Source organism: Balaenoptera physalus, assembly GCF_965194825.1.
Source record: "Balaenoptera physalus genome assembly, chromosome: 4".
NCBI classification, from domain to species: domain Eukaryota; kingdom Metazoa; phylum Chordata; class Mammalia; order Artiodactyla; family Balaenopteridae; genus Balaenoptera; species Balaenoptera physalus.
In genome coordinates, this window is record NC_138891.1 from 96,926,833 (window position 1) to 96,945,308 (window position 18,476).

Consider the following 18,476-nt stretch of genomic DNA (forward strand, 5'->3'; position numbering starts at 1 on the left):
TGTCAAAAAAATTGCAGCCATGCTGTTAAACTGTCCCAGTTACCTTCCCCATGGATGTCACCATCAACAGAGAGGCAGATTGTATTTAGGAGCACAGTGGGGGAGTGTGGAATAGGGAAAGGCCCCTGTAGGTACAAGTGTGTAAAATGAGAGGACAGTCCTTACCAGACTAATCTTCTCACTGGAGCACATCCAGGAAAACTCAAGATCTAATTTCCATGTAGCTCTGTTACTTGGAACAGGGCTTCTTAATGTGCATTATTCAAGACCTCCCTTAGGGTCCTATGGCCCCTTTGACTAATGACGCTTCAGATGTGACTCCAGATCACACCATTGTCAACACCACGGGACTACCATGATTCCTTCCAGACCAGTCCTTACACATCAGGGCAGAAACAAGCAAACAGAACATTACCAGAGCTGAACAGTCATGACTGTATGAATGTATGGGGCAATTTTACCCCTTTCCTGGATACCTATCCCAATTTTTCTGGGTGTGGGGGGTTGGGGGGAAGGAGGAGTCATGGATCCCTGTTACCATTAGCCCCCAAGGCCATCTTCCAGCTGTTCAATGTCACACCCAGTGGGACCAGGGAACAGCAGGGAAGGGAGAAGGAGGTGAGCAATGCACAGGGCCAGTCATGGATCAGCAAAGAATTGAGATTAATTATATAATTATGCAACTATATTAATAGCAAATGAAATAAACTCTAAGGCATAAAGCTTTACTAGAGATAGAGTGTCACTTCATAATGACAAAAGGTACATTTCATATGACAGAAATAATTTTAAATTTTCATGCAAATTTTGACACAGCCTCAGAATATTTAAGCAAAAGTTAGCAGAAAAAATAGATAAACGCAATATCATACAGTAATAGTTTAACAAATCTTTCTATATTTGATAGACCAAGAATATAAAAAGTCAGCAAGAATATAGAAGGTATTTAATTACATAATTATAAAATTAGCAAGCATAATTAAGATTTAAGATATATACGTAGTAGAACATTGCACCCCCAACTGCAGAATACACTTTCTTTTCAAGCACACTTGAAACACAAAGATTGACCCACACTGATTCTCGAAGCAAGTTTCCAAAAATACCAAAACACTGGTTTCATTCAAAGCATAGTCTCTGACCACAACTCGATGTTGTTAAACTTGACACTGCTAAAAGAAAGATAACTAGAAAAGTCCCATATGTTTAAAATCAATAAACTTCTAAATAGCTCGAGTCAAAAAAAAGAAATTAAATTGGAAAATAGAAAAAATGTAGAACTGATTAATAATAAAATACCACAAACAAAACTTGGGGAAATACAGCAAAAGCAGGAATTAGAGAGAAATTGGTAATCTTAAAAGCCTGTATTAGAAAAGAAGGAAGTATTGAAAATTAAAGTGCTAAGCATCACCTGGGCAGAGCAACTTAATAGACATTTCTCCAAAGAAGACATCCAGATGGCCAAGAGGCACATGAAAAGATGCTCAACATCCCTAATCATCAGGGAAATGCAAATCAAAACCACAACGAGATATCATCTACACCTGCGTTGGCTCCCAAACTGGCCCCCATATACAGAGGGCAAAGAGAGCCTTAAGAAAGAAGTAGGCCACTGGAGATTGGTAGGTGGCAGGTTTAATAAGCAAAGGAACTTACACATGAGGCTATATGTGGGCGGCCGCCCGACAAGTAGATCTCCGCACCCACCAGACAGAATCTTAAAGCTTATACACAGGCCTTAGCTGGGTTCAGTCATATATGTTGTCCAGATGGTCTCAACCACACCTTGCTCTCTCAGGGCTGTATCCTTCAAAGCAGCTCCGGCTATGGGAGCGTGGGCGAAGCGTACTTTCCAAGGACCTGGAGGTGGGGGAGGAACCCCCAATTGCCTGAGTCAGCTCCTGGGTCAACGGGTGGTTACGTCCTCTCCATGACCTCCTCCAATAACCTGTCAGAGCAGCTGTCATCAAGACGACAAGAGATGTGTTGGTGAGGATGTGAAAAAAAGGGAACTCTTGGGCACTGTTTGTGGGAATGTAAATCGATTCAGCCACTGTGGAAAACAGTGTGGAGGTTGCTAAAAAATTTTTTTAAATATGATCCAGGGGGCTTCCCTGGTGGCGCAGTGGTTGAGAACCTGCCCGCCAATGCAGGGGACACGGGTTCGAGCCCTGGTCTGGGAAGATCCCACGTGCCGCGGAGCAGCTGGGCCCGTGAGCCACAATTACTGAGCCTGCGCGTCTGGAGCCTGTGCTCCGCAACAAGAGAGGCCGCGATAGTGAGAGGCCCGTGCACCGCGATGAAGAGTGGCCCCCGCTTGCCACAACTAGAGAAAGCCCTCGCACAGAAACGAAGACCCAACACAGCCATAAATAATTAAATAAATACAAATACTTAAAAAAATATATATATATGATCCAGGAGTCCCACTCCTGGCTATATATCCAAAGGAAATGAAAACAGAATATGGAAAAGATACCTGCATCCTCGTGTTTACTGCAGCATTATTCATAATAGCCAAGATAAGGAAACAACTTAAGTGTCCGTCAGCGGATAAATGGGGAAAGACTTTGTGGTGTATATATGTATACAATGGAACATTATTCATCCACAAAAGAAGAAAGAAAACCCGCCATTTGCAACAACATGGATCAACCTTGATAGCATTATGCTAAGTGAGATAAGCAACACAGAGAAAAACCAATATCGTATATCACTTATATGTAGAATCTTAAAAAGCCAAACTGTTAGAAACGGATTGCAAAATGATGGTTATGAGGGGCTAGGAAGTGGAAGAATTGGGGAGATGTTAAAGATACAAACTTGCAACTAAAAGATGAGTAAATTCTGCAGATCTAATGCACAGCATAGTGATTATGGTCAATAATGCTGTATTGTGTCTTTCAAAATTGCTAAGAGACCAGGTGTTAAATGTTCTCACCACAAGAAAGAAATGGTAATTATGTGACATGATAGAGGTGTTATAAAGCTACAGTGGTAATCATACTGCAATATATAAATGTATCAAATAAACACACGGTATACCTTAAACTTACCCAATGTTATATGTCAATTTTATCTCAATTAAAAAAGGAAAACACGTTTGAAAACTTTGTGAAATTGAAAAATTTCAGAAATATATCACAAAAACTGACTCAAGAACTGGGAAACTTTAATAGTTTTATAATGATTAAAGATACTGAATCAGCAGTTTAGTCACTTGTGTTGGCTTCTATGACATACTTTTCTTCACTTGTGCAAGAATATTTGGCTGTTGAATGCATATAAATTTATATTTAAATATAATTTAATTCCAATTTAACACACACTATTCCAGAGTATAGAAAAGAGGGAAAAAATCCTCCTCAACTCTGTTTATGAGTTTGCATAACCTTGATTCCAAAACCCGACAAAAGCAATACAAAAAAGGAAAATTACAGGCCAGTCTCAATCATGAACATAGATGCTAAAAACCAAACAAAATACTAGCTAATCAAGTCAGCCCAAGGATGCTCTAATGTGCTGGAATGTTCTATTTTTTTACCTGGCTGGTGGGTACTTGGGTTTTTTAAAACATAATACTTTAACAAATACATATATGCTTAAATATATTTTGTACACTTCTTCTGTTTATAGGATATATTTCATTATAAAAACAAAAACAATCCCTAGGAGCAACTGACACACTCACTCTTTCCCATTAAACTCATCTGCTGTTTATCTGAACCTCTCAAAATTCTGCACTTGGTGCCACACAGAGTGTGACCCACACACCGAGGAGCCGCAGTATCACATGTGAACTTGTTAGAAATGAAAATTCTGGGTCCCTTGCTGAACTAGAATCTCTGGAGGTAGGACTCAGGAATCTGTGTTTTAACAAGCCCTCCAGGTTATTCTGAGGCTCACTCAAGTGTGAGAAGCACAGCTTTTAGTAACAGCCGCAAGTACCAGAGGGCTTACAAGCAAGAGGTGGGACTTAAGCCCAAGGGAATTTGAGCCAGAGGCAACTTGGTGTCCAAAATACACCCACTGCCTTACCTGAGCACATATTGCACCGTGTTGGGTTTTCCTTCTTTGAGAGACCAGCCTCATCTGGACCAGTCTCATTTCACAGTAAGAATGATGATCATTTTTCAATGACTCACACCTGAACATCTGTGTCAATTACAGAGCCATGGTTAATCACATTACAAGATTCCTTCTCTGAAATGTTCACTGTGTAAGCCTCCCAGAGTAAACTTGCTGCTCTAGCTCTGAGTGAAGGGGAAGTGTGTTCATTCTGAATTATCCAGGGACAAGGACTCTCCTTAATTCATAGACTAATCATGCATTTGTGGTAATATTTAAAAGTTTTCCTCCTTCCTGCCTCCTCTTTTGTCCTTTTCACTGTTTCCCAGAATCTTTGCATACACAGAAGAAATGATTGAAGGTTGCTTTCAAATAGGATCCTTGGATACCCACAAATGATTACCTGGGAATAGACACCAGAACAACTGGCCAAAATAATACATATTTTAATTATGGATTAAAATGCTTTTATATGTATATGTGTGTATATATATACTTATATATATATATACATATATATGGAAAATAAACCTCAAGAAAGTTGAAGAGCTATCAGTGGTAAAATCTGAATAAAATGTATTCTAACTTTTTAAAATTTTTATCAGAGGTGTACATTCACATAATTTGAAGATAAGTACAGTTATTTTACAAGGCCTGATATAAAAAAATAATAACCCCCTCCCAGAGGCAATATCTTTCCTCTCCTTCAGAGGATTCTTTTGGAATTTATCACTGTATCACTAAATAACATGCACATATTGTAAGTTTCTTGATTTTTCAGTTTTAGTCATTATCTGTTGATTTTCTACCAGGGAAGAGGAGGCTTAGCTTTCTTTAACCTATTCCTCTCTCTCCACCACAAACACACACGGATTTTCCCATAACCACCACCATCCCCTCATTCACTCAAAAGAGTTGTATTGAAATTTTGGTTACATCAACATTCATTGTTTACATTACTGTGACTATATAAATGCCATCCACAGTTGAGACATGCAATCTATATGATTACTTTCCTTCCCTGTACAAGCTTTGGTTAATGGGGATGGGGAGAGGGGAAAGAAGGGGGAACAGTTAATAACTGATGCTTCTTTTTCCTTATTTTCTCATATGCTTGGTTTTCTATTTACTTATCACCAATTCAATCCCAAAATCTCTGTCAGATGTCTGAAACTCCCATCAATATATTGTGAAACACAGTGTCAGTCTATTAATTTCATCTTCTTGAGAAAAATCTCTTCTGGAACCTTCTGATTCACTTAATTCTGGATATTAACACCTAACTATTGTCTCTATGCCCAATGCCTAGCTATTGTCTTGGGCTCTCCCTTTATTCATTCTGAAGAGTTCTTTCCACTCTCTAATATTAAATGCCCTGTTTCTTATTTCCCATGTCTTTCCCTTTCTTAGTTTACTCCCTCATTTTAATGGATCATATCTCTGAGAAAAAGCTCATAGGGATTAAATTTTTCAGACTATATCTGAACTTTTTTTATTCCATCCTCACCTTTGCTTATGAATTTGGCTGAGTGTAGAATTCTAGGAATCATTTTTCCTCAAAAATTTGGAGGCCATGTTCCAGTTGACAAATGCTTGGTGTTCTGATTTTTTTATCTTTTGTATGTGACTTTTTTCTGGAAATTTGTAGAACTTGTGAAAGTACAAAATTATGTGTTTTTAACTCTGCTGGGAAATCGATGGATCCTTTCAACCTGGAAACTCTAACCTTTACTTCTACAAATTTTTCTTTGACTATTTGGGTAATAATTTCCTCTTTTCTCTTTTCCCTCTTTCCTTTTTCTCCTTTTGAACTCCTGTTTTAAAGGGGTTTTTTTTTAATTAATTAATTAATTAATTAATTTTTATTTATTTATTTTTGGTCGTGTTGGGTCTTCATTTCTGTGAGAGGGCGTTCTCCAGTTGCGGCGAGCGGGAGCCACTCTTCATTGCGGTGCGCGGGCCTCTCACTGTCGCGGCCTCTCCCGTTGCAGAGCACAAGCTCCAGACGTGCAAGCTCAGTAGTTGTGGCTCACGGTCCTAGCCGCTCCACGGCATGTGGGATCTTCCCAGACCAGGTCTCGAACCCATGTCCCCTGCATTGGCAGGCAGATTCTTAACCACTGCGCCACCAGCGAAGCCCTTCAAGGTTTTGAACTTCAAAATCTGGTCCTCTAATTTTATTATATTTTCTATTTTCCATCTCTTTTCCTCTTTTCTCAAATTTCTTGGAGATTTTCTCAATTTTATCTCCCCACTGTGCTGTTGAGCTTTTCACTTCTGTTATCATATTTTTAGTTTCTAAGAGTTCCCAATTGTCCTTTTTTAAAACAACTTGTTCTTATTTCAGGAATGCGATATCTTTTTACAGCTCTCTGAGAACACTAATGATGATTTTTTAAGTAGTCTTTCTGCTGAAAATCTTTCTTTTCTTCCAGATTGCTTTTTTTGTGTGTGTTTGTTTTGGTCTCTATGTTTCATGGCAAAGTCTTACCTCATTTACCTGGTGACCTTGCTTGCCTATCATATTTAAGAGTGCGGCCCTGAAAGAGCTGATTGGAAGTTCTGAACCTGTGGTTGGGGATTGATTACTACAGGCTTCACTGTACCTGTTGATCCAGCTGGGCTATTTCCTTAGAGATCCCACTCCTCAAATATCAGTACCATTGCTTCTTTCTCTTGGTTTGGTAGAGTTCCAAGAAAAGGAGCTTCCAGTCTCCTGTCTAGAAGATACATGCCTCTTTGTCAACACTTTGGGAGCTGAGTGTAGAAGAGGCTCACGTGGGGATGTGGATCTCAGTATTCAGAATATAAATTTGCTTAAGCCCTATGTTTTCAGTAGTATACTTTCACCCTCAACTGTGTCTGACAAATCCTAGTGCAGGAACCCTCTGTTTTACACTCTCCAGTGAGCAATTTTCCTCAGTCTTCCCCAGGGTGGGTTGTGGACAGAAAACCACTGTGACTTTGTGGATTGGGGGAGGGGATCTAACTACTTTTTTTTTTTTTTTCATTTATTTTTGGCTGCGTTGGGTCTTCATTGGTGCACGCGGGCTTTCTCTAGTTGCGGCAAGCGAGGGCTGCTCTTCGTTGTGGTGCTCGGCCTTCTCATTGCAGTGGCTTCTCTTGTTGCGGAGCGCAGGCTGTAGGCACACGGGCTTCAGTAGTTGTGGCACGTGGGCTTCAGTAGTTGTGGCTCGCGGGCTTCAGTAATTGTGGCATGCGGGCTCTAGAGTGCAGGCTCAGTAGTTGTGGTGCACAGGCTTAGTTGCTCCACAGCATGTGGGATCTTCCCAGACCAGGGCTTGAACCCGTGTCCCCTGCATTGGCAGGCAGATTCTTATCCACTGCGCCACCAGGGAAGCCCCCTAACTGCTTTTTAAAGAGATTTTAAGTCAACAATGTCCTTTTTAGCACTATCTCTCCTCTTCCAAGAGTACTTTATATGCCAGTTCCTCAAGCTTGTAGGGATTCTGTGTGTAAATCAGGTTTGTTTTCAGCTTCCTACTGCTGCCACAGGATTCAGCTTTCTCAGGTATCCCAAATTGTGTTGATGTTCTCTCATCTCTCATTTTCTTTATTTATTTTTTAGATTTATGTCATTCTCCCCCAAAATCCATTTATTGTCATTTTATGAGGTGTTTGGAGGAAGGAAAGTAAATGTGTGTGCTCAATCCACCATCTTGACCCAAGAGTCACAGTAATAAAATTCCTCAAAATTCTCTGTGCAGTAAAAGAATTTCAATGATTACCTAGGGAATTTAATCAACATTTTAAAAATCAAAGACAAAATAATGAATACAATCACTTTGAAAAGCTGGTGATGTCTATAAGAACTGAATATACCCCAAATCAAAAATATTGCGCTTCTAATACACATCCAATAGAAAGATATACATATGTTCACCAAAAATTATGTACAAAAATGTCCATAGCAGCACTACTCATATTAGCCTAAAACCGGAATCAACCCTAATGCCCTCAACAGTGAAACGTATGATAAATGTTGGTATGTTCATGCAACAGGCACAATATATACCATGAAATACTATAAAATGAAAATGAGTAAATTACTACTATATTCAAGAACACAAATGTAATATTGAGTGAAAGAAGCATATACGAAAGAGCATATATTATAAAGTTCTACCTCTACCAAGTTCAAAACTGTTTTGTGGTGACAGAAGTCATAATAGCTTCCCCCTCTGAAGGAGAGGACAATGGCTGGAAGGGAGTGGGAGGCACATTTCTGGGGAGCTGGTAATTCCTTGGTCTGAGAGGTGGTTCTGTATGTTCCTCTGCATAGATTAATCAATTATACACATGATTTGGCCATTCTTCTGTTATACTTCAATTTAAAATGTTCCTTCAAAAAAATTTTCTGTTAACAAAAATAAAGCAAGTCAAGTCACTAAATAGATGCATTTGGTACCAAACTCTGATTTAAGTAGTTTCTTAGGTTCAAAAGCCAGCTTTGCTACTTATTAGCATGTGACTTTGGTTAAAGCATTATTTAAATTCCTCTATAAAATTCAGGTGCAGTCATTCATTCATCCAACAAAAATGTACTGCGTGCCTACTATTACAGGCACTTGGGATATAGCAATGAGCAAACACACCCAAATCCTTAACCTCATAGATCCAATATTCTGATAAGGAAGGGAAAAAAATGCTTGGAGGAAAAAAAATAATAAATGCTCCACCTACCTCCCAGAATTCTGTAACTCTCAAAGGAGATCAGGATAAGAACCTGCCACTCAAAATGCTGTCAAATGTAGCCTATTATTATTATTAGTCACGCTCACCAGGAAATTGCCACAACCCTGCTTTGTAGATACATTTCTATTCCAGCAAATAAGGAATATGAGGATGGGAGAAAGCACACATTCACTACCATCTTAAAAGCTGTTCAATTTACAGGTTGTGTTTTTTGGAGTGTTCTCTTTCTGTTTGGTCTTTAAGTCAGGCTCAGTTCTCCAGATCAATAGACCCCTGCATCAAAATCTCCACTGATGAAAATGTTATTGATGAACTTTATTGCTGGGTTTTTCAGTTGGTTCAACACCATTTCCTGGTCATTCGACAGCGAGCCCAGGAAGAGCATTTTGATAAAGTAGTAAAATGCTGCACAATACAGACTTTAAATATGCAGAGTTTTATTGGCATGTTGGTATGTCCCAGGTTTATTCTGTGTCTTTCCTCTCCTGGCTGGGGGAGCGAGCAAAACTTTTTCCTGCAGGCTGTTTGGTGGATCTCTAACTAGACTTGTTCCAACAGTGCTTTTGTGGAAGTGAGAACCCAGGAAGCAGCTAATCATCTGGTAGGAGAGGACGTTGTTCTGGGAATAGGGACTAACCAGGCCTTCAAAAACTGTCTTGTTAGAGAAAAAACACTTTGTCAAGTTTTTTCTATAGTAATGTTACTCAAAATTTAATGTGCATACAAATCACCCAGGAGTCATGTTAAAATACAGTTGGGATTCACTAGGTCTTGGGTGAAGCTGAAAATTCTTCATTTCTAATATGCTCCCAGTTGATGTTGATGCTATGGGTTCCCAGACCACACTTTGAGTAGCCAGATCCTATGCTACAGGAACTCAAGATAAATCAAACAGTAATTCTGAACCATTAGGCTCCTCCATCATACACAACAGGGTCTTTTGATAAAGGCCAATGCCCAGCAAACCAAAGTAATTTAGTTGACTTATTGGTTCCTTAGGAATTTAGAAATCAAAAGATTCATATTATAATGATAAATATATATTTAGATATAACTGTCTATACAGAAACTGGCAGGAAGTACATTAAAATGTTAAGATATGTGTTTTTTTCTTGTTTCTGCTTTCTAAATTTTCTAGAATAAACATCGTTTAGTTTTATAGTATGAAAACAATGAATGTTAGTTTTTTAAATGTATGTTTTTCAGACTCACAGACTTAGAGAATGAACTTATGGTTACCAGGGGGAAGGGTAGTGGGGGAGGGATGGATTGGGACTTTGGGATTGACATGTACACACTGCTATATTTAAAATGGATAACCAATAAGGACCTACTGTATAGCACAGGGCACTCTGCTCAATACTCTGTAATAACCTAAATGGGAAAAGAATTTTAAAAAGAATAGATACATGTATATGCATAACTGAATTACTCTGCTGTACACCTGAAACTAACACAACATTATTAATCAACCCTGCTCCAATATAAAATAAAAAAATTTTTAAATAAAATAAAATGTATGTTTTAAAAAATTATCCTAATCTCATGCTAAACACTCTGAATACTGGGTAAAAGGTTTTGACTTTTCCATAAATGTCATATATTTATGGAGTGTAACACGTATTCAGGTTCTCTCTGCCTCTTTCCTCCATCTTCTTACCATAGGGGCAGCTCTGAGGGCTGCAAAATGTCAAGTTGTAATGAACTTCAGATGTATCCAACATTACTCTTTCTAAGATAAAGAATTTGGGGGGGGGTTCCATTTTGGAGAAAATGCATGTGGCTTCATTAATAGTAAAAAACTGCTACTTTATAAGAGACTTTATGATGAAAAAGTCTTCCTTAGAAAACTCTGGACTTCCCAGAAGCAATTCATGAATGCTCACTTTGATAAATTCATGATTATCTTAAAACAATTCAAAGAAAAAACTGGTTCATATTCAAACTCTTGGGACAAAAAAGGTTGTTAAATAGAGATCATTGTTGATGATTTGGTCCTACAAGCAAGTAGAAAAAGAGCCACAAAGTGACAAGGCAATCTGACCAGAATTTGATCTTTTAACCACTGCCTTACAGTGTCTTTAATAATGCTTAACATTTCTTGAGCACTTATTATGCACCAGGGACTGTATTAAATACATTAGATATGGATTATCTCATTTAATACAACAACTTATTTTTCCTATTTTATAAATGAGGAAACACTAGAGAGGAGAAGTAACTTGCCTGTGAATGTACAGTAAGTGGCAGACAAGGCAGGAAGTGACTGATTCCAGGCAGTGTGTGTCTCAGTGACACTTTGTAGAAATCAATGAGCCTATCAAAAGTACAGTATGGGAGCTGGTCTTCAGCAGCGAGGTGAATATGGGCTTCTGCTTCTGCAGCGTAGGCGTCCTCATGATGGCTACCACCAATTTTCTCATGTGAATGTTCGTTACCCAGAGCCTCAATTTCTCCACATCTTCGGCCACTGCATCTGTCACAGTGACTTTTTCAAATATCCTCAGCTCACATTATTAAAAAGTTAAAGAAGGGAGCGAGACTTTCAAGATGGCGGAAGAGTAAGACATGGAGATCACCTTCCTCCCCACAAATACATCAGAAATACATCTACATGTGGAACAACTCCTACAGAAATCTTACTGAACACTGGCAGAAGACCTCAGACTGAGCAAAAAATGCTTGTGAGTCACTCCCTCTTGCGAGAACACCAGAATCACAACTAGCTGCTGAACAATCATCGACAGGAAGACACTGGAACTCACCAAAAAATATACCCCACATCCAAAGACAAAGGAGAAGCCACAATGAGATGGTAGGAGGGGCCTAATCAGAATAAAATCAAATCCCATAACTGGTGGGTGGGTGACTCACAGACTGGCGAACACTTATACCACAGAAGTCCACCAACTGGAGTGAAGGTCCTGAGCCCCACGTCAGGCTTCCCAACCTGGGGGGGTCTGGCAACGGGAGGAGGAATTCATAGAGAATCAGACTTTGAAGCCTAGTGGGAATTGATTGCAGGACTTCAACAGGACTGGGGGAAGCAGAGACCCCACTCGTGGAGGCCGCACACAAAATAGTGTGCACATCGGGACCCAGGGGAAGGAGCAGTGACCCTGGGGGCGACTGAACCAGACCTATCTGCTAGTGTTGGAAGGTCTCCTGCAGAGGCAGGGGGTGGCTCTGTTTCACCGTGGGGACAAGGACACTGGCAGCAGAAGTTCTGGGAAGTACTCCTTGGTGTGAGCCCTCCCAGAGTCTGTCATTAGCCCCACCAAAGAGCCCGGGTAGGCTCCAGGGTTGGGTTGCCTCAGGCAAAACAACCAACAGGGAGGGAAGCCAGCCCCACCCATCAATAGTCAAGTGGATTAAAGTTTTACTGAGCTCTGACTGCCAAAGCAACAACCAGCTCTACCCACCACCAGAGCCTCCCATCAAGCCTCTTAGATAACCTCAACCACCAGAGGGCAGACAGCAGAAGCAAGAAAAACTACAATCCTGCAGCCTGTGGAAAAAAAACCACATTCACAGAAAGATAGACAAGATGAAAAGGCAGAGGGTTATATACCAGATGAAGGAACAAGAAAAAACCCCAGAAAAACAACTAAATGAAGTGGAGATAGGCAACCTTCCAGAAAAAGAATTCAGAATAAAGATAGTGAAGATGATCCAGGACCTCAGAATAAGAATGGAGGCAAAGATTGAGAAGATGCAAGAAATGATTAACAAAGACCTAGAAGAATTAAAGAACAAACAAACAGAGAGGACCACTACAATAACTGCAATGAAAACGACACTAGAAGGAATCAATAGCAGAATAACTGAGGCAGAAGAACGGATAAGTGACCTGGAAGACAGAATGGTGGTATTCACTGCTGCGGAACAGACTAAAGAAAAAAGAATGAAAAGAAATGAAGACAGCCTAAGAGACCTCTGGGACAACATTAAATGCAACAACATTCGCATTATAGGGGTCCCAGAAGGAGAAGAGAGAGAGAAAGGACCAGAGAAAATATTTGAAGAGATTATAGTTGAAAACTTCCCTAACATGGGAAAGGAAATAGCTACCCAAGTCCAGGAAGCGCAGTGAGTCCCATACAGAATAAACCCAAGGAGAAACACCGAGACACATAGTAATCACATTGGCAAAAATTACAGACAAAGAAAAATTATTGAAAGCAGCAAGGGAAAAACGACAAATAACATACAAGGGAACTCCCATAAGGTTAACAGCTGATTTCTCAGCAGAAACTGCAAGCCAGAAGGGAGTGGCATGATATACTTAAAGTGATGAAAGGGAAGAACCTACAACCAAGATTACTCTACCCGGCAAGGATCTCATTTAGATTTGATGGAGAAATCAAAAGCTTTACAGACAAGCAAAAGCTAAGAGAATTCAGCACCACCAAACCAGCTCTACAACAAATGCTACAGGAACTTCTCTGAATGGGAAACACAAGAGAAGAAAAGGACCTACAAAAACAAACCCAAAACAATTAAGAAAATGGTCATAGGAACATACATATCAATAATTACCTTAAACGTGAATGGATTAAATGCTCCAACCAAAAGACACAGGCTTGATGAATGGATACAAAGACAAGACCCATATATATGCTTTCTACAAGAGACCCACGTCAGACCTAGGGACACATACAGACTGAAAGTTAGGGGATGGAAAAAGATATTCCATGCAAATGGAAATCAAAAGAAAGCTGGAGTAGCTATACTCATATCAGATAAAATAGACTTTAAAATAAAGAATGTTACAAGAGACAAGGAAGTACACTACATAATGATCAAGGGATCAATCCAAGAAGAAGATATAACAATTATAAATATATATGCACCCAACATAGGAGCACCTCAATACATAAGGCAACTGCTAACAGCTGTAAAAGAGGAAATCGACAGTAACACAATAATAGTGGGGGACTTTAACACCTCACTTACACCAATGGACAGATCATCCAAAATGAAAATAAATAAGGAAACAGAAGCTTTAAATGACACAATAGACCAGATAGATTTAATTGATATTTATAGGACATTCCAGCCAAAAACAGCAGATTACACTTTCTTCTCAAGTGCACACGGAACATTCTCCAGGATAGATCACATCTTGGGTCACAAATCAAACCTCAGTAAATTTAAGAAAATTGAAATCATATCAAGCATCTTTTCTGACCACAACACTATGAGATTAGAAATGAATTACAGGGAAAAAAAAGTAAAGAACACAAACACATGCAGGCTAAACAATACGTTACTAAATAACCAAGAGATCACTGAAGAAATCAAAGAGGAAATCAAAAAATACGTAGAGACAAATGACAATGAAAACACAATGACCCAAAACCTATGGGATACAGCAAAAGTAGTTCTAAGAGTGAAGTTTATAGCTATACAAGCCTACCTAGAGAAACAAGAAAAATCTCAAGTAAACAATCTAACCTTACACTTAAAGAAACTAGAGAAAGAAGAACAAACAAAACCCAAAGTGAGCAGAAGGAAAGAAATCATAAAGATCAGAGAGGAAATAAATGAAATAGAAACAAAGAAAACAATAGCAAAGATCAATAAAACTAAAAGCTGGTTCTTTGAGAAGATAAATAAAATTGATAAGCCATTAGCCAGACTCATCAAGAAAAATAGGGAGAGGACTCAAATCAATAAAATCAGAAATGAAAAAGGAGAAGTTACAACAGACACCGCAGAAATACAAGCCTTCTTAAGAGACTACTACAAGCAACTATATGCCAATAAAATGGACAACCTGGAAGAAATGGACAAATTCATAGAAAGGTATAAGCTTCCAAGACTGAACCAGGAAGAAACAGAAAATATGAACAGACCAATCACACTTAATGAAATTGAAACTGTGATTAAAAATCTTCCAACAAACAGAAGTCCAGGACCAGATGGCTTCACAGGTGAATTCTATCAAACATTTAGAGAAGAGCTAACACCCATCCTTCTCAAACTCTTCCAAAAAATTGCAGAAGGAGGAACACTCCTAAACTCATTCTATGAGGCCACCATCACCCTAATACCAAAACCAGACAAAGATACTACAAAAAAAGAAAATTACAGACCAATATCACTGATGTATATAGATGCAAAAATCCTCAACAAAATACTAGCAAACAGAATCCAACAACATATTAAAAGCATCATACATGACAATCAAGTGGGATTTATCCCAGGGATGCAAGGATTCTTCAAATATATGCAAATCAATCAATGTGATACACCATATTAACAAATTGAAGAATAAAAACCATATGATCATCTCAATAGATGCAGAAAAAGCTTCTGAGAAAATTCAACACCCATTTATGATAAAAACTTTCCAGAAAGTGGGCATAGAGGGAACCTACCTCAACATAATAAAGGCCATATACGACAAACCCACAGCAAACATCATTCTCAACGGTGAAAAGCTGAAAGCATTTCCACTAAGATCAGGAATGAGACAAGGATGTCCACTCTCACCACTATTATTTAACATAGTTCTGGAAGTTCTAGCCACAGCAATCAGAGAAGAAAAAGAAATAAAAGGAATACAAATTGGAAAAGAAGTAAAACTGTCACTGTTTGCAGATGACATGATACTATACATAAAGAATCCTAAAACTGCCACCAGAAAACTACTAGAGCTGATCAATGAATTTGGTAAAGTTGCAGGATACAAAATTAATGCACAGAAATCTCTTGCATTCCTATACACTAATGATGAAAAATCTGAAAGAGAAATTATGGAAACACTCCCATTTACCATTGCAACAAAAAGAATGAAATACCTAGGAATAAACCTACCTAAGAAGACAAAAGACCTGTATGCAGAAAACTATAAGACACTGATGAAAGAAATTAAAGATGATACCAACAGATGGAGAGATATACAATGTTCTTGGATTGGAAGAATCAATATTGTGATAATGACTATACTACCCAAAGCAATCTACAGAGTCAATGCAATCCCTATCAAATTACCAAGGGCATTTTTTACGGAACTAGAACAAATCATCTTAAAATTTGTATGGAGACACAAAAGACCCGGAATAGCCAAAGCAGTCTTGAGGGGAAAAAATGGAGCTGGAGGAATCAGACTCCCTGACTTCAGACTATACTACAAAGCTACAGTACTCAAGACAATATGGTACTGGCACAAAAACAGAAACATAGATCAATGGAACAAGATCTATCTCTTTCTAGCCCAGAGATAAACCCACGCCCATATGGTCAACTAATCTATGACAAAGGAGGAAAGGATATACAATGGACAAAAGACAGTCTCTTCAATAAGTGGTGCTGGGAAAACTGGACAGCTACATGTAAAAGAATGAAATTAGAATACTCCCTAACACCATACACAAAAATAAATTCAAAATGGATTAGAGAACTAAATGTAAGACTGGACACTATAAAACTCTTGGAGGAAAACATAGGAAGAACACTCTTTGACATAAATCACAGCAAGATCTTTTTTGATCCACCTCCTAGAGTAATGGAAATAAAAATGAAAATAAGCAAATGGGACCTAATGAAACTTCAAAGCTTTTGCACAGCAAAGGAAACCATAAACAAGAAGAAAAGACAGCCCTCAGAATGGGAGAAAATATTTGCAAAAGAATCAACGGACAAGGAATTAATCTCCAAAATATACAAACAGCTCATTCAGCTCAATATTAAAGAAACAAACAACCCCATCCAAAAATGGGCAGAAGACCTAAATAGACATTTCTCCAAAGAAGACATACAGGCGGCCACGAAGCACAAGGAAAGATGCTCAACATCCCTAATTATTAGAGAAATGCAAATCAAAACTACAATGAGGTATCACCTCACACCAGTTAGAATGGGCATCATCAGAAAATCTACAAACAACAAATGCTGGAGAGGGTGTGGAGAAAAGGGAACCCTCTTGCACTGTTGGTGGGAATGTAAATTGATACAGCCACTATGGAGAACAGTATGGAGGGTCCTTAAAAAACTAAAAATAGAATTACCATATGACCCAGCAATCCCACTACTGGGCATATACCCAGAGAAAACCATAATTCAAAAAGACACATGCACCCCAATGTTCATTGCAGCACTATTTACAATAGCCAGGTCATGGAAGCAACCTAAATGCCCATCGACAGAGGAATGGATAAAGAAGTTGTGGTACATATATACAATGGAATATTACTCAGCCATAAAAAGGAACGAAATTGAGTCATTTGTTGAGACGTGGATGGATCTAGAGACTGTCATACAGAGTGAAGTAAGTCAGAAAGAGAAAAACAAATATCGTATATTAACACATGTATGTGGAACCTAGAAAAATGGTACAGTTGAACCAGGTTGCAGGGCAGAAGTTGAGACACAGATGTAGAGAACAAATGTATGGACACCAAGGGGAGAAAACTGTGGTGGGGTGGGGATGGTGGTGTGCTGAATTGGGCAATTGGGATTGACACGTATACAGTGATGTGTATAAAATTGATGACTGATCAAAAAAAAAAAAAAAAAGACAAATTACAAAAAAAAAAAGAAAATGCTTGTGAGCACTCAGGAAAAGGGAGCTATCTTTGTAAACACTTTAAATTTCAGCTCTTCTGAAGTCTCTTCTTAAGTTTCTGATCATAATCAACATTTGTTTAAGCTGTTTCATTAACAAAAAAAACAAACAAATGAAAAAATTTGTTTATAAGCCCCTCTAAGGTAAACTTTAAAAACTTAGGTTCAAATTCATATTCCTACTTTTTTCAAATATCCTTTGGTATATAGATCCTTATAGTTGATTTATAAAGGGAAGAGTAAAAGTTGTTAATTATGTCACTTGAATCATAGATTTCTCATTAAAATTTGGCCCATGGATAAGAGACAACACAAAACAGTGAGAGAAGTCTATTGTTCATAGAGCCATTCACACAGACACTTATTTTCCCTATAAACGGGGGGAAAAAAGAGACACCAATATATTCAAACAAGCTAATAGGAGAAGCCCATTATATACAATACAAGGTTACTTAAAAGTGTTTGCAAATGAGACATTCAAGTCCACAGTGATATCAAAGCTCCTCTTTGGTGTTACTTTGTATTTTGAGTATTTTCAAAAGAGAATGACGAAGATTTAACACAGCCGCTATCTTCCCAAGTATAATGTTTTGTTTGTGCCCCTTGTCCAATGATGTTAGCAAATCTACTTTTTCTTGAAAAGATGTGCAGGAATGGGCAAATGGTAAGTCAGTAAGTTCATTTAAGGCTGCACAATTCTGTCACTTTCACCCAAGATAGCCAGTTTCTTATAACTTTAGCAATAGCAGGAGAGCTCACAAATAGCCTGGAATATGAGAGAAAACCAAAGAATAAAAGCTACCAAAAATTTCGACTGGAAACAAAAAAAAAAAAGAAGACCTCAGACTTCCCAAAAGGCAAGAAACTCCAAAGGAACCTGGCTGTGTGGCTGAAAAGGACATCATGCTCTGGCTGGGTGTCAGGCCTGTGCCTCTGAGGTGGGAGAGCCTTGTTCAGTTCATTGGTCCACCAGAGACATCCAGGCTCCACATAATATCAAATGGCGAAAGCTCTCCCAGAGATTTCCATCTCAACACTAAGACTCAGCTCCATTCAACGACCAGCAAGCTGAAGTACTGGATACCTTATGCCAAACAACTAGCAAGACAGGAACACAG

At 38.7% G+C, this 18,476-nt stretch overlaps 1 protein-coding gene across 6 annotated transcripts in view; it reads right to left on the minus strand.

Annotated features, from left to right (window-relative positions):
• The window catches only part of NFKBIZ (NFKB inhibitor zeta), a 290,471-nt gene that overhangs the window by 211,058 nt on the left and 60,937 nt on the right, over positions 1–18,476 (minus strand). The gene's annotated exons all lie outside the window — the stretch shown is intronic.